Below are 23256 nucleotides of genomic sequence, written 5' to 3'. Positions count from 1 at the left end.
CTTAGGACATTGAACTTCTAATTGTATCATTTTGGCCTCCTCTCACCTTCTTTGCTCTTCACCCCCATAGTCCTCATGCCCTGCCCCCTACTGTTTTGAAGCAGAGAACACTGAGGACAATGATAGTTGGGTAGATAGAACACAAACCAAGTGGAGGAACACTTGGTCTTACCCCAGAGACCTAAAGGTCATGGTCACCCATTACATGCCAGGACCCATGGGGGCTCAAAAGCATATGACTAATACTCTGGATGAGAAGGGGAAATTAAACAGGGGCACAAATAACTAGGCTTCAGACAAGATAGCTGGTCCTGTAGAAGAGCATCTAAGGAAAGGAGAAGGAGAAAATTCTACCAATTAGAAATCAAGTCTGAACTTGATGCAGGCAAGTAGGGAAAAAGTCAGCAATTCAAAAAACCTTCTGTTCCCATTAATCTCATGATGTTAGATTAAGATGTTTTACATAGTGGGGCACTGGGGTGGCTCAGTTAGTTGAGTGTTTGACTCATTATTGTGGCTCAGGTCATGATCTCACAGTTTGTGAGTTCGAGCTCTGCATGGGACTCTGGGATGACAGTGCAGTGCCTGGTTGGGATTCTCTCTCTCTCTCTGTGCCTCCTCCCCCCTGTCAAAATAAATAAACTAAAAAAAAAAAAAAGATTTTTATGTAGTGGCAGGATAGGGTATGAAACTACATCCTTTGGCAGGAGGTGTTGTGAGGTGGGGAAATGGCAGCACTCTGTTGGCACCATCAGATCCTTGGTATTCTCTCAGGCAAGTAGCCTGATCTCTTCTGGTCTTATTTCTTTATCTGGAAAAGGGAGATCTTTCCCATCTCTTGGGATATTACCAGTAGATTAAACAAGATAACATGTGCAAAGCCCTCAGTGCAATTCCTGGCATGTGGCAGCTGCTTGAACATTGTTATTTAAATTCCATGAGTTATGTTGAGTTAGTTGGTCCAGAGTAGAGGCGACTCAAAATTGGGGCCAAAAGAGGGCCCCTGGGACTTAAGGGTTAACATAGCATAGACATGATTCTTTGTAAAAACATACTCTTTTTTCCAACGTGCCGATGAGACTCCTACAGCCCACCATGGAGTTGGTCAAAATGGAAGTGAAGTGAGCTCCAATTTAAGAATCGTAATGGACTGTTGATGTGCCAATGGCAAATGCTAATGATGATTGCAAACAAAGGGTGGTGGCCTGTAGAAATGAAAATCTTCTACGTTCTCTGGAAGAAAAGAAATATTTATTTGAGACCACTGGTTGGGTGCTTTAGGCTGAAAAAGGCAATACGATATGGGAGACAACATGGTAGAGGGAAGCCTGGACTTACAGCAAGAGGATCAAATCCCAGCTTCATCCTCCAACAAGCTTTGACACTGTGGGAAAGTCACCAAGTGTCCTGCCTTGTTTATGGGAACCGTTGTCTTAGTACCTGCCTTATCTCTGTCATAGAATTATTGTCAAAACATGGGGCACCTGGGTGATTCAGTCGGTTAAGCATCCGACTTCAGCTCAGGTCATGATCTCGCGGTCCGTGAGTTCGAGCCCCGCATCGGGCTCTGTGCTTACAGCTCAGAGCCTGGAGCCTGTTTCAGATTCTGTGTCTCCCTCTCTCTGACCCTCCCCTGTTCATGCTGTCTCTCCCTGTCTCCAAAATAAATAAACTTTAAAAAAATTAGAATTATTGTCAAAACAAAGAGGTAGCTTCCTCAAAAAATTAAACATAGAATTACCATATATCTAGCAGTTCCACTTCTATGTATATACTTAAAAGAATTGAAAGCAGGGACTCAAACAGATGTTTGTACACCCACATTCATAGCATTATTATTCAGAATAGCTCAAAGATTGAAATTAACCAAATGTCCTACAAAGGTTGAATGAATAAGAAAATGTATACATATACAACGGAATATTATTTAGCCTAAAAAAGATGTCAAATTCTAATACATGCTATAACCTTGATGAACCTTGAAAACGTTATGCTCAATGAAATAAGCCAGACACAAAGGTGCAAGTATTGTATGATTCCACTTATATGAGGTACCTACAATAGTCAAATTCATAGAGGAAAAAAAGTAGGATGGTGGTTACCAGGAACTGGGTGGGGAGAGGAATGGGGAGTTATTGTTTAATAGGTACAGAGTTTCAGTATGAAATGATAAGATTTGAAGGTAAATGGCAGGGATCGTTGCACAATATGAATGTACTTAATGCCAACGAACTGTGCTTTCAAAAATGCTTAAAATGATTAAGTTTACATTATGTATATTTTACCACAATTAAAAAATGATAATTTTTTTAAAGAAATGGCATAATGTAGAAGAAAGTGCTTTGCTCTCTGTAGAGCTATAGGAACCAATTAGCTGTGGTAAAGAGGTTAGAATGTAGCATTTACATTTCTGTTAGAGCAACCACCAAAATTGCAGCCGGCCCGGCCTAGAAATTTCACAGCTGTTTTCTCATCTGTACAATATCAGGAAGATGTAGATATGAAAAAGAAATAGCATCCACTAAGAGTTGAAAGTAGGGCTTCCTCTGAAAAATCAAAAACAGGAGTGGGGGACTGCTGTTTTTCCTAATACACTTTGTAGAACAATTGGACTCTAAACTGTGCAGGTATAGGGATGCCTGGCAGGTTCAGTCGGTGGAGCGTGCACTCTGGATCTCAGGGTTGTGAGTTCGAGCCCCATGTGGGGATGATTACTTAAAAAATAAAATCTTTAAAAGAATAATAAAACAATAAATTGTGCATATACATGTTTCACAAAAATAAACATAACTTAGGCATTATTGGGGGCCAAATCAGAAAAAATACCAAATGTTTCTAATTCATTACTTTTTTAAATGCTTCTCATTTACTATCTGTTCTGTTACTGACTTTCATTACATAATAAAATGAACTAGGCCAATGAAACCTGGGTGTTATTGTCAGAAAGAGGTATCTGACGAACACTGTGCACCCTGAGTTCTTCCACTCTGCTTACTAGGCACCCTGAGAGGGGAGGGCCCTGTCCCAGGACCCTCGGTGTGAGCCCATTGGTAAATGAATCAGTTGGCTTTCCTGTTTATTAATCAGTCTCCCAGGAACTTGGTGCCAAAGCCTGGATTCTTGAGAGCTTGGTTTCCTCACGTGAACTTTGGAGATGGAGTTTGACAACCTCTAAAACCAGGACAAAACCCAGGATCTGTGAGGGACCCGTCAAAGTGTTCTTTGAAGTTCCTCCTTCCTTCAGGTCTTAGCCCCTTTAATTATAAAACTTAGAGCAAAAATCTAATGATAAACTCTGTGCATAAAGGTCAGTATATACCAATAAGTAAATATTAACTTTGGCGGTAGGTTGGCACAATTTCTAAATTGCACTTCACAGGTACTAACCTAATCTGCCCATTAGCAGTTTTTAACATCATTATTGAGATGTCATTCACATACCATACAATAAACCCATTTACAGTGCAAACATTAATGCTTTTTGGTATATTACATTACTAATTTTTTTAAATTCTAGGTAATATATATATAACATAACATTTTTTTAAAAGTTTGTTTTGAGAGAGAGCATGTGTGCATGCCAGCGGGAGAGGGACAGAGAGAATCCCAAAGAGGCTCTGCACTGATGTCTGCATGGAGCCCAACACAGAGGGGCTCAATCTCATGAACCATGAGATCATGACTTGAGCCAAAATCAAGTGTTGGACATGCATTGCTGGTTTTACTGCATGAATATATAAGTAGCATTTCAGTAGTCTCCTTTTGCTATGCTTTTCTCCCATTCTTGACTTAGTATCATCACTCAAGGGTCTGAAACACATGGTCAGTCTTTTGTCACATTTAATCTAATTTTGGTTATTCCCATGATGACACCTATTGCAAATTATCAACTCATAGCAAACATGTTAAAGAAAATAAAGAACTATTAGGATTGAGAACAACCACAAAAAAATCAAGAGTTGGACATGTAACCAACTGAGCTACCCAGGCACTCTTTAACCAATTTTAAGTGTGAAATTCAACGGCATTCATTACAGTCTCAAGTGTTTCATTTCATACCTGTGAAGACACCATTTTATAGATGGGAAAACTGGGTCTGAGTGAAGTTAACAAATTTACCCAGAGTTACTCGGTGAGGAAGTGACAAGGTAGAGTTGCAAGCCCTGCCAACCCTGAAAGCTGAGCTCTTCCCAGTGTGTAGTGTTGCCTTCTACTGAGGCAGAAAGGTTTCTCAGAGGTAAGCAGTCCAGAGTGGCCAGAAGGTGGGCTTGTAGGTGCCTCAAGGGGCTAGGCAGGGGCAACTGTGGAGTAGAGTATGTTCTGCTTCCCTGTGCCTCCTGGCCCACCCTCCCCATTCAACTTTGAACTAATTACTTGTGCTCTCCTTTGTGCCTGTCACTCGTTCTCATCTGAGGACTTGAATAGGCCACCCTTCTGGCCAAGCTTTGCAAAAGAAGGACCCACAACTGTCTCTGCTTCCTCATTCCTTATTATTCCTCAACCTGCCGAGATACAGTCCCATGGCTCCTCTGATGTGACCCTCACCTCATTGGTGTCACTGAGTGGCCTCAGTGACCCAACGCAATGGCTGACTCTCTTGGAAGCTATGCTGGCTTTTCCCATGGCTCCCATGGCATCCTTCCTGCTCTCATGATCCTCCAAGTTCTAACCACTCCTCTACCTCCCTCAGTCTGCCCTTAGATGCTAGGTCGCCTCAGAGTTCAGTCCCCAGTCCTCTGCTCACTGTTCCTGCTTGCCCTGGACAGCCTTCTGTGTGACCACAGACAAACCTATAAGTCCCACCAGACCAGACCTCTCATCTGAGCTCCAGCCTCAATCCATGCCTGGCCGTCCTCGCTGGTCGTCCCACCAGGACCTTACATGAACCATGTCTAACATGGAACTCAGCATCCTCTCCAGCTCCAAACCAGCTCCTCTCCCCTTGTCCCAAACTCAGTAAGTCACAGCCCCATCATCCACCCAGGCACCAAGGGCAGAACCTGGAGTCATTCCCTTGAATGTGAACTCTAGTGACACAGAGACCTTGTTCCCTTACTTTTTTTTTTAACCCTATACTTTAAGCACCTGGGACTGTGCCTGGCTATAGGAGGTACCTAATAAGTATTTGTTGAATAAACTTTTTCCCTCTTCCTACATACACAAACTATCCCCAGGACCTGTCTATTCTGCCTCCTAACACATCCTTCCATATACCTCTGCTTCGTCCAGGGGCTCTACTGCTACTCTAGCCTAATCCTCCCTCAACACCTGCCTGGGCAAGTACAACAACCTCTTCACTGTTACTTGTGCTCTCTACTTCTGATCTTCCCACTCAAGACCATTCCCCAGGTCACCAGCCAGCAAATTCTCACAAAAACCCAAATGTGTTCTTGCCCTTACCTGCTAACAAATCCTTTATCCTGCTGTGATCAGGATAAATTACCTGGCATTAAGGGGGTCAGCTATGGTTTTGAATAAGTATTTCTGTCCTCTCTGTAGCAGATTTAAGGCCAGAGAGTCTTTGGCCTTCAGCTCAAAACTCTCTTCCTAGGGGAGTAGTGTTGTAGATCTCTCTAACATCAGAGACCTCTGGTAGCTCCCGGCAAAAGTGCTGGCCTGGGTTAGGGCCATGTCGGGCTCCTGCTCCACATCCTCTCCCTGTTTGTCCTCCCCACTCTCGAGTCCATGCAGGGGTCATGACTTGGAAGTTGTGCCCAGTCATTCTGCAGAGTGGGGGAAAGAAGAGAGAGGGACAGAGGCAGAGCTGCCAGGGTGATTCATCTCTCCCCTTGCCTAGGATCCCCCTTTCCTGCCATCATGCGTCTGCATCCTGATCTGCCTGCAGCCACCCCTGAAGATCTAGTGGGGACCCTAGCCTGCCATCAAGGGGCAGAGGCCTTTGTCAGGGTAAGCAGAAGGGAGACAGACCTAGCTACCTCCATTGAAGAGAAGGATTTCTGGCTTCAGCTGCCTTAATGGGCTTGGGTCTTGGTAACTTAGAGCCTGGAGTAATGGAGATTGGGGGTACAGTGAACTCTGGAATCAGGCCAGGGAGTGGGGTGTTGCTGGGCATAGGACATAGAGGGATTCAGGCTGTAAGGAACTTCTGGAATGCTTTGGACTCAGGCTGCAGGAACACTTGAGAAATTCTGAGTATCCAGGCTCAGAGGACATCCTATTGAAGTGGCTCAACTGAGGTTGTGGGACCTTTTTGGGAAATGTACTACATTTAGGCTATAAAGGCCGTCTGGGGACTCACAGATTTAGGCAGGAGGCTTCTTGGAAAATGTGCTGACCCTGGCTGTGAGGATGCCCAGGAAAGGCTACTGGACTCAGGGCCAATAGGTCGCTTTGGGGGACTACATAAAACTCAAGTTATGGGGGCTTCTTGGAGAGATCAATGAACTGAGTTTATGAACGCTTCTTGGGAAGTTTACTGAACTCACACTGCAAGTCTGGAACTTTGCTTACAGATTCAAAGTCCATGCAGCTTCCCTTTGCCACACAAACCCAGGGTTACCCAACCTACAGACAGGCAGGACACAGACTGAAGTCACCCACAGGGTCATTCAGTCTCTCTCTCTCAAGTACACACATACACACACACACACACACACACACACACACACACACACACACACACACATTTCACACCACTTTCCCAGACCCTTCTTCTGGTTCTTCCACATTTTCCTGACCTCTAAACACAGGAGTGCTCAGCCCTCAGTCCTCAGACCTCTCCTCATCTTATTAGCTCTTACTCCACAGGGATCCCACCCAGTCTAGTGACATTACACACCATTTATTCTCTGTTGACTCTCCATTGTTTGTCTCCAACCTAGACCTCTCTGTCAATTCCAGACTCATTCATATCCAACTGTCTGCTTGACACATCCACCTGGTTGGCTGACAGACATCTCAAACTCAACATGTCCCAAAACAGACAGACTTACTTCTGACCTTCCCTCCCATACTCCTTCCTCCCATAGTCTTCCCCATCTTAATAAGTGGCAACTGCATTCTCTCAGTTTTCTGTGTCTAAAAACAGAGTCATCTGGGATCCTGTCTTTCATATTCTGTATCAGCAAATCCTGTTGACACTACCTGTAAAATATATTCAGAATCTAACCTCATATGACCACCTCCACCACATCCACTCTGGTTCAAGGCATCAGCAACTCTCCCTAGCCTCCCAGTTTTCTACATAGTCTCCATGCCTCAATCCCTGCCCTCCTCTAGTCTATTTGCAATGCTGCAGTCTTTCAAGAATGTAAGCCAGAGGGGTACCTGTGTGGCTCAGTTGGTTAAGCGTCTGACTCTCGATTTCAGCTCAGGTCATGATCTCATGGTTTGTGAGATCGAACCCAGCATCAGGATTTGTGCTGACAGCATGGAGCCTGCTTGGGATTCTCTCTCTCTCTCTCTCTCTCTCTCTCTCTCTCTCTCAGAATAAACAAAATAAACAAAAAAAAATGTAAGCTAGAGCACACCACTCATTTCTTTACAACCTGCCAGTTGTCTCCATCTCATAGTAAAAGCCAACATTCTTACCTTGACCTCTATTGTTTTACGGTATTCTTCCTCCCCACTCCTCTCTCTCTTCCTTCATTCCTATCACCCTTTCTTACATTCACTCCACCCCAGTCATCCCTGTTTTGCTGCTGTTATTAGGACATGTCAAGGCTACTCTATCTTGGGATTTTTTTATTTTTTTAGTTTTAAAGTTTTTTTTAATTTTTTTTTTTTTAGTCTTTATTTTTGAGAGAGAGAGAGAGACAGAATGGGAGGGGAGGGGAACAGAGAGAGAGCGAGACACAGAATCTGAAGCAGGCTCCAAGCTCCAAGCTGTCAGCACAGAGCCTGATGTGGGGCTCGAACCCTCTAACCATAAGATCATGACTGGAGCTGAAGTTGGATGCTTAAACAATTGAGCCACCCAGGCGCCACTGTTTTAAAGGTTTTTATTTAAGTAATCTCTACCCCCAACATAGGCTCAAACTCATGATCCTGAGATCAAGAGTCACATACTCTTCTGATTAAGTAAGTCAGCTGCCCCAGGATTTACTTTTGTACTTGCTTTCCCCTCTACCTGTGATACTCCTCTCTCAGATAATCACACAGCCCACCCATCAGTGCTGTCAGGTCTCTCCTCAAATGTCACCTCACCAGAGGGATCCTCTTTTTACCTGTGTAAAAAGGCAATGTTCTCTTAGCCACTCCCCACCCCTTTTCTCAGCTTTTTATTTTCTCTGTAGCTCTTATCAGCATCTGATAGGCTTATTTGTTCATTGTCTCCCTTCACTAGAATATAGACTCCAGGAAAGCGAAGATTTTGTCTTGTTCACTGCTGTATCCTCAGGTCCTACAACAGTACCTGGAAAATAGTAGGTTCTCAATAACTATTTGATGAATGAATGAATGAATGCTGGGAACCAAGTAAATATTTATTGGAATGAATGAAACTTTGTTGGTCTCACAGACCTCTATCTTCATTTTCAGAGACTTTAGGAAACAAAAAGGAATTTTCTAAATCAGTTACCAAGATTGTTACATGGGAAAATCAATACTTAGACTAAAGGGAAGGTGTTTAGGACTTGTAGAACAGTATGGGATTGTCACAGACTATGAATCTGGAGTGCTCTCTTGTCCAGCAAGAGAGCTGACACAGAATTGAATATGAGAGAGGCTAATGTCCAGAAGGAGACAAGAGCCCAAACAGGGGTTTTGTCTCCATATTCATTGAGCTCACAAGATATTACCCTCATGGTGAAACATGAAGAAAACAAGATCTTACACATGTGAACGTGGAGAAAACAATCATACAGTAATCATTAACTTGTGTGAGTAAGAAGCAAAGAGTCTGGGGGGCAAGTAAAGTTTGTCTTCAAGGTACATTGGTGCCAGATGGAAAGTAATTTCATGCAGGTGATATAACAAGTTTCTCATGATCCCGTTACAATATCTCGATAACTAACCTTGGGGTTTTTGCTCCGTGGTGGCCCCTTTCCGCCCTAAGCTTTTTTCTAAACCATTTATGTAAGTAGAACCTATTTCCCCACATGGGACGCTTGAAGCATAACAGCTAAAAGGGTTACAGAACAGATATTGGTAATGTCTAGTCTGGAAACAATAATCACTTTGAGTATATAAAACAGAGATGTTCATAAAGAGAACTGGCTACAAAAGGGATGGAAGGATGAGAAACCACTGGGGAACATAATGCAACTCAGAGGTTAGCAGCAGCAAGAAGCCAGTTCTACCCTTAGGTTGGAAGGTCCCTGGGAGGAGGTTGCTAGGGCGCAGGATCCAGGGACACCAACAGAAGCTGGAACTACAAAACAAAAGCAGAGATGCAGTCAGAGGTGTGTGTTGGGGAGAAATAGTCTGGCCTTTCCCCGGTATATCTCCCTTCCAGTGCCTCCCATTGGTCAAATATGCCAGAAGCTGGGAAATGCAGCCTGCAGGGGTCGCCTCCTATAATACAGACCAGAGCAGGGAGAAAGAAGGACCAGTGTGGAGGGCAAATGGCCCAGGCCCAAGAGAGGGACAGAGGCACTTCAAAAGGTAGAAGAGGAGAGAGAGAGACACGGGGAGGGAGGCAGAGGCAGCAGCAGAGCCCATGAGTGAGCAGAAAGGAAAAATCAGACCTGAATTATACTTTGAGTTTGGACTAAAGCTGTGGGAGGTGCTGCCCCGCACTACCATATATAATTTTTATCACTTGCTTCTAGTCTCTCACTTCTGGCAGTCGCTTTAAAGAGAGGAATCTGGGGCTCCTGGCTGGGCTTCCAAATCTGCTTCTGCCCTTCTCTTGCAAGGTTGACCTATTGTTGTTATTCAACACCTGTCTAGAGCACTGCCTTTAAGAGTCCTTTATTACATGGCAGGCACCAGACTGGTATTGTCCGTGGGCCCATGGGACTCTGATGGTTTCCAGAGCATCCACTGTTACTGTGGCAGTGGAAGATGGCAGAAGGCACCCCAGGTACAACTGGTGCCTTCAATTTAGCAGAAGCACCCTTCAAACTCTTTACTGCTCTTAGAGGCCTCACCTCCAGAAGGGGGAGAGGGTTTGTTCAGTCTCAGTAGAGCCAGGACCAAGGGGGGCACATTTCTGAGGAGGAGGGCTTAAGTTAGGGAAGAAGTTTTAACTTCTGGCTGTCTTGTAAAGGAGTAAGGTTCCTGTTCCAGGAGGCATTCTAGGAAAGGTCTGTGCAAAATGTTGTGGAGGGGAAGCCTGCTCTGGTAAACTGAAGGGAATGCATTCTCCATTGTCTCTAACTCTGCCCAGCTCTGAATTCTGTGGGTGACCAGCCCTCTCCTTTCATTCTGATCCTGTTCTCAACACATCCTTCTGCAAACCAAGGCCAAGTTCAAATTCCATGACCCTGGTGAGGGAGCATCTGAGGGAAGGGCTGGTGTGTGCCACTCACTCAATGGGCCTTTCTCTTCCTGCCTGGCTTTGGGTTGTGCAAACTGGCCCTCGGTGGGTATAGTAGACAGAATAATGATGCCCTAATCCCTGAACCTGTGAATAGGTTACTTTATGCAGCAAAAGGGACCTTGCAGGTGTGATTAATTAAGGATCTTGAAACAGGAAAACAATCCTACATCGCTTATGTGCAGGTGCCTCTGGAATCTGGAAAGGCAAAGGATTCTCCTCAAAGCTTTCAGGAAGAATGCAGCATGGCAGACACCCTCAATGTCAGCTCCATGAGACAAGTTAGGCTTCCAACCTCCAAAACTCTTAAGATGATAAATTCTTGTTTTAGGCCATTCAATTTGTGGTAATTTATCTAAATAGAAAACTAACACAGAGTATTTGTGACCAAGTCCTGCTCTTGGTCACAGCCTGGTAGTCGGTGGAAGACTCCTCTCTCATCAAAAGAGAGTGAACATGGCATTTAAGAGCCTGGGCCTTAGAGGCAGATAGACCTGGATTTGAACACCAGTTCTGCTACATTACATGATATCTCAGAGCTCTACTTCCTCATCCATGAAATGGAAGTACTAATACCTACTTTGCCCAGGGGGTTTGAGAAGATGAAATAAAATAATGCAAGTAAGGTACTCAGCATAGTGCCTGGGACATAGGAAGTTCTGGATACACAACAGCAGAAGTTATTCTTACTACCATTTCCGCCACCAACACTGTTATTATTACTACTACCACAGCTATTATTGCTACTGCCGTTGCTACAACTACCACTGCCAGCAACAACAAGAGCAGTCATTGGCTGAAGAGCAGTGCAGGTGTCATGAAAAGGATGACTAGAGACAGCAGTGGGAAGGGAGGGATCAGGGAGCAGCAGCAGGGAGGGTGGGATTAGGAAGGGTCAAAGGGTGGAAGTCACAACTTCAAACTGCTGTGTGACATTGACTTTGGCCTGAGCGCTCTTGAGGCTGAGGAGCATAACATCTGCACCAGCCTGCCCCAGATGTGTGCTAGATGTTTCTGGGGGTGCGGCCTCCTGGCTCAGAGACCTTGACTCAGAATCACCGGCCAAGGCCTTCCGTGTGTGCTTCTGTCTGGCCCAGTACGCTCTGTCCAGGCCTGGAGCAAGGGGAACACCAGAGAAATGCAGAAACATGAAAGAGCCCAAATTCAAGGCCTGGTCCTCTGCTCTGGAAGACAAACCAGGATCCTGAACCCAAGTACACATTCATTTCCTCCTGGTGTTTTCCAGCTGAGAGAACAGGTCAGATAGAAAAAGAATGCGCGGGCAAGGTACGAAAGCCTCCTCATTATCTCTGTAATTCTTTCCCAAGGCCCTATCGTGGGGCTCTCCCTGCTTTTCTTTGAATGTACACAGAGGCACCAGGGGGCTTTTCCTGAAGACACTGGGTTTGATGAGCAACTCACTAAGACAGTATGTTGTAGATATTGTTAGCATGCTTTACCACCTAACGTAGTGGTTAAGAATCTTCCTCTGGAGTCAGATAAAATCTAGCCTCACACTCTGGCCTTGTCACTTTTTAACTGTCTGGCCTTGGACGAGTTCCATAACTTCTCCAAGCCTCAATTTGCTTATCTTAATAATTGTTGTAATAGCAGATATCTTCTAGAGTTCTTGTAAGGAGAAATTAGATGGTCCACATATGGTACTCAGCATACTGCTTGGACTTCAGCAATTACTGAGGAAATACGATATTGGTGACTGTTGTTGATAGTATCACTGTCATGTTATTATCATTTATGGAAAAAGCTTCAGCTCAGGACCAGAGGCAGCCACATGTCTAGATGCCAACTTGGCTTTATGTCTCCATTTTGTCACAGCAGCCTGAGACCACATGCTTGGCAAGGTCCGGGAGCTCAGGCAGCCTGTAGATCTCCCTGGTGGGTTCAGCTAGGCACAGCTCTAAGAGACCAAGAAGAGATGTTGACATGTTCCAGATATGTTTCACAGCTGTTGTAGTGGGGATTGGTGCTGTCTCTCCTACTAAACCATAAAAAAAAAAAAAAAAAAAAAATTGTTGCTGGGAAACTGGTTTTTAAGTTCATGTGTCTCTGGACAAAAGGGTTGAATTGGTGGACAGGCTAATTCAGTCATGACTGATGAGAATACACCTGAGAAACCATGACACCTCAGGTTTATCTCCAACGTGGTGACCAGGAGCATATTTCCCCAGGGTACAACCTGGATATAGAGAATGAGTCAAATGACATTTGGCAACAGCTTTGAACTCATACTCCCGGAGCGACAACAATTGATGGGACGCAGTGAGACAAACAATCTCCTTCGTCACTGGTGCTAGTGCAATCACTATGACCTTTGGGAATGCCATTTGGCTATTGGTGTCAAAGTGTTTCCTTAGGCTTGGAAAAGCTATCTCTGAGGATCTATCCTAAACAAATCATCCACAAACTTAAAAAGAGCTGTATGCATGAGTCTGTTCATTGCCTCTTTGCATATAAGAGTCAAGAGATGGAAACATCCTGAATATCAATCTAATGGTCTAACAGGAGAGAGTTGGTTAAATAAACCACAGCATATCCATTCAGTGGAATGTTATACGGCCATTACTAATGAGTATCATAAAGGCCAATGCCACTGTACAGGAAAAAGTTTATGGTATACATCAAGTGAAAAAGTCAGGCACAAAAAGTCACACACAAAACTGTGTGGAGGACTAAATGGAAAAGTAGATGGGAAAGAGTTACAGAAATATTATTGGTGATAGGGTGCCTGGGTGGCTTAGTCAGTTAAGCGTCTGACTTCGGCTCAGGTCATGATCTCGCGGTTTGTGAATTCGAGCCCCGCATGGGGCTCTGTGCTGACAGCTGGGAGCCTTATGCCTGCTTCAGATTCTGTGTCTCCCTCTCTCTCTGCCCCTCCCCTGCTCATGCTCTGTCTCTCTCTGTCTCTCAATAATAAATAAACATTTAAAAAATTAAAAAAAAAAAGAAATATTATTGGTGATGATATTAAGATGATGGAGGAATTGTGGGTGGCTTTTTGGTACATCCTCCAGGTTTTAAATTTTGTAGTTATATAACTTGTCATGGTAAGTACAATAACCACCCCCTCAAAATCTCCCCCAGAACCTCCAGAAGGAACAGAGCCCTGCCAACACCTTAATTTTAACCCAGTGAGACCTATTTTGGACTTCTGACCCCCAGAATTATGAGATAATGAGTCTCTTGTTTTAGGCCACCATATTTGTGGTAACAGGAAATGAATACAATATATACAATAAAATTGAAATGACTAATATATATAATAAAATTAATTTCCTAAACTGTAAGTTATTATACTTTGTCATCAAATACAGTGGAGTAATTATATATTTTCTTTACACTTATGACATTCCTTTGAATAAGGAAGAGGATTGATTTGGAGCATGCAGACCAGAGTTTGCATCTCAGTCCCTCAGCTGTGTGACTTTGAGTCATAAGTTCCCAGAAAACTCTCATCTCCTAACCTACATATGTGTGGACGCTGAAATATGATCATTTTCAACTGCAGTGGGCCCTGAGAGGGAAGACTGCTTTTCTTTAATCATTTTTTTGAAATTATAAAAATAATATAAGATCACAAACAAAATTGAAAATATAGAGGAAAATTCCCATAGTTCCTTTACCTTAACACCATAATTTTTCCATGCATTTTCTTCATAGATACATCGTGTTAGTCAAGACTCACTTTCAAGTAACCAAAACCCAACTCAAAGTCACCTAAGTTAAAAAAGGAAATTCATTGTTTCGATAACTGGGATAGCTTTTGGGATAGCTAGATTCATGTGCCAAAATGATGTTAAGGTCCTGTGTCTCTCCACGCACTGGCTCTCCTATTTTCTGTGTACCTTTAATAATTCTGGGGGCTCTCTTTGTGTGATGGGGAAGAATGGTCAATAGCATGAGGAGGCTTCTGTGGTCCTTACAGCTCTTGACCCCAGAGGAAGATAAAGTATCCACATACCAAATATCATGCTGAGACTCTGATTGGCCTGCCATGGGTCTCATGCCCAACTCTTGGACAAACTAGTGTAGGTAATGGAAAGGGGTGTCATGATTGTCTGAGCCTCCGTCACTTGCCCACTCCCGAAGGCAGGGATTGGAAGGAACAAGGTGATTGCCATACAACGAGGGGGAAAGGCAGTTCCAGAAGGTATTGGGCATGCAAAAACAGGAGCTGTCCTCTATCCATATTTTATAATATGAGTAATTTGTTGTTTCATTCCAAAGTCTTTAGAACTATCATTAAATTTTTTTAATTAAAAAATGTTTTTTAAAAAATGTTTATTTATTTTTGAGAGAGAGAGAGAGACAGACAGAATGTGAGCAGGGGAGGGGCAGAGAGAGAGAGAGAGAGACAGAATCTGAAGCAGGCTTCAGGCTCTGAGCTATCAGCACGGAGACTGACGTGGGGCTGGAAATCAGGAACCCCAAGATTATGACCTGAGCCAAAGCTGAATGCTTAACCAACTGAGACACCCAGGTGCCCCCTTTAAAACTATCATTTTAATGAATTTTGGTTTGCAACCTACATATTTTGCCTAACCCTCATTAAATATTGTTGGCTACTTGGATTGTTGTAAAAATTCTTCCACTATAAATAACGCTGCAATGAACATTTTTGTGCAATAGTTTTCTCCGAAGTTTAGATTATTTCTTTTTTTTTTTTTAATGTTTATTTTTGAGAGAGAGAGAGAGAGAGAGAGAGAGGGAGAGGAAAAAGAGAGAGCGCACACACATGGGAGGGAGGAGCCGAGAAAGAAGGAGACAGTGAATCGGAAGCAGGCCCCGCCATAACAGGCAAATCCAGACATGGGGCTCAAACTCACAAACCATGAGATCATGACCTGAGCCAAAGTCGGACACTCAGCTGACTGAGCCACTCAGGTGCAGCTAGCTTATTTCTGAAGACAGATTCCCAAAAGAGGGTTTACTGGGTTACAGGTGGCAAATTGGTTTCCAGGAAGGTTGCACAAATGTACAGGAAATGGTGCAGCTGCTTTGAGTAAGTGGTAGAGCAGGGCCCTCTCCCAGGTCTTGCAAACTGGGGTGGGTTGAAAGGATACCACAGATTGCTGTGCCCTGAGGCCATGACCAAAGCAACAAACAGGAAGTCTACTTACCCTGCCTAAAACCAAGAAAAAAATGCAAACTCACTTGTGGTTAGGGAAATGCATATTAGAACTATCTCTCATCCATTAGGTTGGTGAAACTTGAAGACACTGATAACATACAGTGCTTCTGAGACTGGGGGAAGAGGCACCCTCAAAATCAGCCGATAGAGATGGCAATTAGGACAGTCTTTTGGGAAAGTAATCTGGCCACATGGATTAAAACTGATTTGAGAATACCTCCATTGTATCACATAATTACCATTTCTTTTGTGGCGAGAACGTTTAAGATCTACTCTCTCAGCAACTTTCAAGAATATAGTACAATATTATTAACCACAGTCACCACACTGTCCATTATATTTCCAGAAGTTATCTATTTTCTAACTGTAAATTTGTACTCTTTGCCCAACATTTCTCCATATTCCCCACCACCACCCCCTGGTAACCATTTCACTTTGTTTCTAAGAGGCTTTTTTAGATTCCACATATAAGTGGTATACAATATTTGTCTTCCTTCCTTCCTTCTTTCCTTCCTTCCTTTTTTTTTCTTTCTCTTTTTAAGTAAGCTCTACACACAACATGGGGCTTGAACTCACAACCTTGAGATAAAGAATTTCATGCTCTACTGACTGAGCCAACCAAGCGCCCCCAGTATTTGTCTTTCTATGTTTGACTTATTTCACTTAGCATAATGCCATCAAGTGCATCTAATATCATTGCAAATGGCAGCATTTTCTTGTTTCTCATAGCTGAATAGTATTATAATATTTAAATATATCAAATCAACATGTTGTACACCTTAAACTTATACAACATGACATGTCAATTATATTTCAATAAAGCTAAAAAAATTGATTTGAGACTCTCATGTTTGTGAATCTTTAATTAATTAATTGATTGATTTAGAGAGAGAGTGCTTGCAAGTAGGGGAGAGGAGCAAAGGGAGAGAGAGAGAGGGAGAATATCTACGCTCAGCATGGAGCCCAACATGGGGCTTGATCCCACGACTCTGGGATCATGACTTGAGCTGAAATCAGGGGTTGGATGCTCAACCAAAGGAGCCACCCAGGCTTCCCTCAGGTTTGTGAATCTATTCAACAAAAACAAAGTACCGGGTCTGTTTCCTGGTGGTGTCACTTCCTTTTTCTTCACAGGTTATGGCTCCCTGCATGAGCTAGATCTATCATGTGCCTCTGGCCTTAGCAGGTGCCATACCCATCTCGGTCTTAAACAACTAAGCATTTGATGTGGACTGTGGCAGAGGCAGCTAACTGTCTCCAGTGGCTATTTCCCCTTCCTCCTTTCAGTAATAGATCCCACAGAGCCTATGACCATCCAGTGAGAGACCACATAACCCTGCCTCCCTTACAGCTAGGTGTGGCCCATAAGATCTGACCAAGAGGAGATGATTGGAAGTGATGTCTGCAAACTCCAAAGGTGGAACAGTTTGTTTGTCTGGAGACTCTGGTCTCTGAGAGATATCAGTGAATATTTGCTGATCTCCTGAACTGAGAAGAAAGAGAATTGGGAGCCACAGGGTGGCTGCTTTCTGCCATGAGAACAGAGAAACAAGGAGAAGCAGTTTGCCAAGAAAGGAGAATGGAGTAAATGCAAAACAGGAGGCAGGATGGGGGTATGGTGAGGTATGAGGGGGTTCAGAGCCACTGTCCCAGCCCTGGCTCTCATTCCTCACGAATGAGGCCACACCACTCCTTTGCTTGGGTCCTTTTAATAGATCCCCCATTTTCCTTCACCTAATTTGAATAATTTTTCTGTTACTTGCAAAAAAAAGGGGGGGGAGGACTTCACATAGATAGAGACCTCCAGAATAACCCTTTCTTTGGCATATGATAACCAGTAAGGAAAACTTATTGAGATGATATATTTTGCTTTTGCTGTTGTGGAAAAATTAGAAAGACTAGCAGTCATTTGTTTATTTATTCTTGGGATTTTCCCTTCCTGTTCTGAGAAGGTAGACAGGCTTTGGGTTTCCTGCCTCAGAGGAATTTCAAGCTATAGGGCCGTGAGAAGATGTTACCTAAGACAGCCTGCTGTCCTAGGTTTTGTTTCCAAAAGTTTGAGTTCCCATGGAAGACCATCCTGGAGGAAGGGAGAGAGATTCTAGGTGGGGGAGGTAGAAGCAGTGACAGTGAAGGGAGAATCCTTGAGATAAGAGAGGGATAAAAGTCTGTAGATTCGGTGACTTTGGGGAACTTGTAACCTAACCTGGCTAGTCCCAGGGAGATTCCAGGACCCTAGAGGGGACCAGAAGCTTAGTGCATCAAGAGAGATTGGATCCTGGTTTTCTGTGTCTGACTGTCACTTCCTGACCATAAAACTTTACTTATAAAAACAGAAGTTTGGGCAGACTTAGCCCATAGAACATAGTTTGCTGATCCTTGAATCAGAATATGTTCATTTCACAACCCTCAGTGCATTAAAAGATATGGGCCTCATGCATCAGTGGATGTCAACATCATTTTTAAAAAGTGAGATGACCAGGCATTGTGTGCCTCCTATGGTCTTGCCAAAGGACACAACCAGAGTCTAATTCAGTCTCTGGATGCATCTACATATACACAGGAAATATAGGACACAGAGAAATATGTTGAAATGCACCAAGAGTATGCAATCAACAAAATCTGGACTGTGGGAAACTGCACAAGTCAAAAGGATTGTTGGACAGATTGGATAAAGTAAAAGGATAGAGGGATGAGGAGATACAAGTTGAAAGAGATTTAGGGTTGTATTGTTTTGGAGAAGGATGGGCAGGACTAAACTCCAGTTTAGGGATGTATGTACTATAGGGTGAGCGTTATAAAAATCAGCCCTGGAGAGGTTTGTGATTGGAAAGGGGCCCCTGGATGGTGCTTTTGGGGTGGGTGGCAAGATTATATTTCTTGATCTGGTGGTGTTGATAAGAATGTTCACCCTAAATTGAGCTATGCATTTGCTTTGGGTTTTGTTTGTTTGTTGTATTTATGTTTTATTTTGTAATTAAAAAAATATTTCTTATTTATTTATTTATTTATTTAAATTTATTTATTTAAATTTAAGTTAGTTAACATACAGTGTAGTATTGGTTTCAGGAGCAGAACACAGTGATTCATCATTTACATATAATGCCCAGTGCTCATCCCAACAAGTGCCCTCCTTAAAGCCCATCACCCATTTAGCCCATCCCTCCACTCACCTCTCTCCATCTACCCTCAGTTTGTTCACTACAGTTAAAGAATCTCAGGACACCTGGGTGACTCAGGGGGTTAAGTTCTGACTTCGGCTTAGGTCATGATCTCACGGTTCCTGAGTTCAAGCCCCACATCAGGCTCTATGCTAACAGCTCAGAGCTAGGAGCCTGCTTTGGATTCTCTCCCTCTGCCCCTCCCCAACTCGTGCTCTGTCTCTTTCTCTCTCAAAAATAAATAAACATTAAAAAAAAATTTGAAGAGTCTCTTTGCTTTGTCTCCCCCCAAAAAGAGTTCTAAGGACGACTTAAATTTGGAGCTGCTAGGTGCCATCGCTCCTGTATGCAGAAAGCTGCTTTGGGAACGAAGTCCTGCCCAGAGTAACACAGGGTCTAGAGACAGAATGTGAGACATTAAGTTGTTAAAAAACAAATTTCAACTGAATAAATTTGAAGATCTAATTGGCTTTATTCAGATATTATGATTTGGGCGGCATCGCATCTAATAAGTAGAGAGATGCTCCATGGAGTTGTACAAATGGAAGGTTTTCATAGGCAGTAGGGTGGGACAAGAAGGTATTAGTAAAAGAAATGATTGATTCGGACCTGAACATTTGGTGGGGGGAGGGGATGGCAGGTTTTGTTTATTTATCATGCTGGTCACTTCACTAGTGCTGATCAGGAAATTTCAGACCGGCCTTTAAAGGATCACATTCCTGGGACTGTCATTAAATCTTGGTTTGCTGTAATGGGTGGACAAATGACTCCATTTGGGGCTTAAAAAAATTTTTTTTATGCTTTTATTTTATTTTTGAGAGAGAAAGAAGAGTGTGAGCAGGGGAGGGGCAGAGAGAGAGGGGGGAGACAGAATCTGAAGCAGGTTCTGGGCTCTGAGCTGTCAGTGCAGAGCCTTTTTAAAAAACAAACAAACAAACAAACAAACAAACAAAAAACAAAGTCCATGATAATCTTGTTTGATTACCTGCATCCAGGCATTTCTGAAGCTTGATGTATCCATGGAATTTTCATTTATATGAACCAAGAAAGTCCCTTTTTATTTATACTGCTTTGGTTTGTAACCAAAGGAGTTAATCCACGTATCTGTAGATCCTCAAAAGGCTGGTAAATGTTCCTCAAGAAACTGCTGGTTTTGTTGGATTTTTGGTGATTGCTTTAACTATCTGTGGTAACTCACATTCTCTGCCACACACAGGCAAATCTGTTCTTCATTCTCCTGACAGTCTTGAAAGCTTTATTCCATATTTCATAATGATGGGGTCCATTGTCATTCACTAAGGTATGGTTCATTCTGACCTTGTTTGAAAGTTGGGAGAGGTCACTGAAGGACAGGATGGGAAGGAATGTTCTATCAAAAGAGAATAGGTGCCTGGGTGCCTCAGTGGGTTAAGCGTCTTACTCTTTTTTTTTTTTTTTTTTTTTTTTTTAAATTTTTTTTTTTTTTCAACATTTATTTATTTTTGGGACAGAGAGAGACAGAGCATGAACGGGGGAGGGGCAGAGAGAGAGGAAGACACAGAATCGGAAACAGGCTCCAGGCTCCGAGCCATCAGCCCAGAGCCTGACGTGGGGCTCGAACTCACGGACCGCGAGATCGTGACCTGGCTGAAGTCGGACGCTTAACCGACTGCGCCACCCAGGCGCCCCTAAGCGTCTTACTCTTGATTGTGGCTCAGGTTATGATCTCATGGTCACGGGATTGAGCCCCTTGTCGGGCTCTGTGCTGAAAGTGAAGGCTGTTTGCGATTCTCTCTCTCTCTCAAAATAAATATATAAACATTTTTTTTAAAAAAGGGAATAGGGGCGCCTGGGTGGCTCAGTTGCATAAGCGTCTGACTTCGGCTCAGGTCATGATCTCACAGTTCGTGGGTTCGAGTCCCACGTCGGTTCTGTGCGGACAGCTCAGAGCCTGGATCCTGCTTCCGATTCTGTGTATCGCTCTCTCTCTCTCTCTCTCTGCCCCTCTCCCACTCATACTCTGCCTCTCTCTCAAAAATAAATAAACATTAAAAAAAATTTTTTTTTAAAGGGAATAAAAATCCCATCAGCTGGAACGGTTGACACATTGGTGGGATAATCTGAGGCCTCGGGGAAGCAGTGAGCAGTCATGTGTTTCAGGTATCATTCATTCATTTGCTCATCGCATATTTATTTATTTCCAGGCACTAAACATAACAGCCCCAGGCTCAGCTTTCAGGAAACTCATAGCCGGGGTTGGCAGGGTGGGGTGAAGAGCTATGTGGTACAACCTGGGGAACTCTTGAAGGCTTATTTGTCTCTGGTATGATTCGTTTTCTGTTCTAACTTCTGAAATTTCCATCATATGAATTATTTCTTAATGTTGTTGTAATACTCCCAGGAGGTCCCATTTAGAATGCAAAAATGTATTTAAAATGTGTTAACTAGAGGAGTGAGCACACTTTAGGACACAATATCACTATGGTGAAGAGTAGGAGAGGACAGATACTTTTTAATTTTTTTTAATAAGGCCCACACCCAACATGGGGTTTAAACTTCCCTCCCCCCCAAAAATAAATAAATAAATAAATAAACTTCCCTCCCCAAGATCAAGAGTTGGATGCTCCACCCAGGACGGATACATTTTGATGAGAAGACAGTCTCTGGAAAGAATCTACAGCCCTGGGCAGCCAGGTGGTATTGTCTAAGGTAAGGGAGGGGGTAGGGAAAAGGAATGGTTGAGAAATGCCTACTATTTCACCAGCTTTCTTGGGTTTAGGTGATACCCATGCCTTGAATATCTCTCCCTGGTAAGGAAGTGGACTTATTTTGTATTCTAGGCTTTGAGGTCAGACAGATCTGTGTTTGAATCCCAGCCTTGCTACTTAATAGAAAGCACCAAATTACTTCTCAACTCAGCCTCAGTTTCCTTATCTGTATAATACAGAGAAAATCTTCACCTTACTGGATGGTGGGGGGTAGTAAAAGATATTAATGTATATAAAGAGCTCAGCCCACAGCCCAAGTGCATTGGTTTTTCTCAGTGAATGTTAGTTTCCCTTCTTGGTTGAATAATCTTATTCATTTAATGGCATTTAGCTCAAAAAGACAAGAAATTTCAAATGGCTCTTTAGATCAGCTTTACAGATGGGGGGGGGGAGGGGGAAGAAAGAGATAGAGAAAGAAAGACTGACCTAGCCCAATCTCATTCAGTTGACATTCCACAATCACATTTCTCAATATTCTAGAATCTTTCTATTTATTTTGTAGTATTTCTCTTCCTGGCCTATGTTAGCCCCTAAGTCAGACCCTAACTAATCCCCTCTATATCAGAGACAAGGGGTCATAGAGTTCTTCCCATTGTTTTTGTGTTCTCAAAGTATCACCTTCGGGTGCCTGAGACAATCAGGAAATGAGAGGAATTTCCTTTTTTTGGCAACAAGTAATTAAAAATAATGATTTATTGAAGGTTGGCTATGAACCAGGCAATTGGGCTCTGCATCTTACATGTTTCTTTAATGTTTACAACAACCAGGTGTGTGGGGATTATTATCTCAGACTTACAGAGCCCTGTAGGGTTGTTTTGAAGATTAAATGAAATCATGTTGGAAAAGTGCTTAGAACATCTAGATTCAATAGAAGTTAGCTGTCATCATTACTATTACTTTTCAGTGAGGAAATTGAGGGTCCAATTAGTTACAATACCCACCTAAAGTCAACCAGCTAGAAGGTTGAAGAAGGATCCCAGGTCTTGCTGTCCTTAAAGTCAATGTGAGAGATCCACCATGTTTCATAACATCCTGACTGAAATGACAAAACATTAATCAATTTGAATAATAACAAAAGTTTCAACCCTATCTTAACTCATAGTCTAGAAAATGTTAACCGTGATTTTGGGCCAACACATTCCCGCCACTCTCCCACAACCCCTTGGTTAAAAAACTCGTTTTGCAGATGCCAGTTGCAGTCCTTACCAACTTCCAGAGCACAGTCTTACAATTCTCAACTGCCTTTCCAGATCCATCTCTCACTTTTTCTCATATGATTAGTGAGTACTATGGTGTACATCTATGGTGTACCCTAACTTTTCTCTTGGCCCTGGGATTGTTCTAGGGATGAGCACTGATCCAAGCCTGGACGATGAGCACTTTTTTTCCCCCAGGATTTCTCAAACTTGAATTAAGGGTATTAGTTCTTTTCTAATGGTAGAAATAGCCAGATGCAAAACTTGGGAATGCCGTATTTCCAGATATACAAAGAATGTCAGTCTTGGGAACTTGGCTGATTTAGTTGGAAGAGCATGTGACTCCTGATCTTGGGGTTGTGAGTTTGAGCACCATGTTGGGTGTAGAGATTATTTAAAAAAATAAATTAAATAAAATTAAAAAAAAAGCCAGTCTAGGGGTGCCTGGGTGGCTCAGTCGGTTGAGCGTCCGACTTCTGCTCAGGTCATGATCTCACAGTCTGTGAGTTCAAGCCCCGCGTTGGGCTCTGTGCTGACAGCTCAGAGCCTGGAGCCTGTTTCA

General features: G+C 43.1%; 1 long non-coding RNA gene across 1 annotated transcript; it reads right to left on the bottom strand.

Annotated features, from left to right (window-relative positions):
* Window positions 1-1037: 1037 nt before the first annotated feature.
* On the bottom strand, window positions 1038-22676 carry LOC147580268 (uncharacterized). Its single transcript, XR_015251913.1, has 2 exons — window positions 22440-22676; window positions 1038-1233 (listed from the first exon to the last, which is right to left on the bottom strand). It is a non-coding gene; the product is annotated as an uncharacterized LOC147580268 (long non-coding RNA).
* Window positions 22677-23256: the final 580 nt, after the last annotated feature.

Source organism: Puma concolor, chromosome B3, assembly GCF_028749965.1.
Source record: "Puma concolor isolate L17-30 chromosome B3, mPumCon1.1.hap2, whole genome shotgun sequence".
In the NCBI taxonomy this organism is placed as follows: domain Eukaryota; kingdom Metazoa; phylum Chordata; class Mammalia; order Carnivora; family Felidae; genus Puma; species Puma concolor.
Note: the sequence above shows the minus strand (reverse complement) of the source record. Positions and strands in the feature narration are given on the sequence as shown.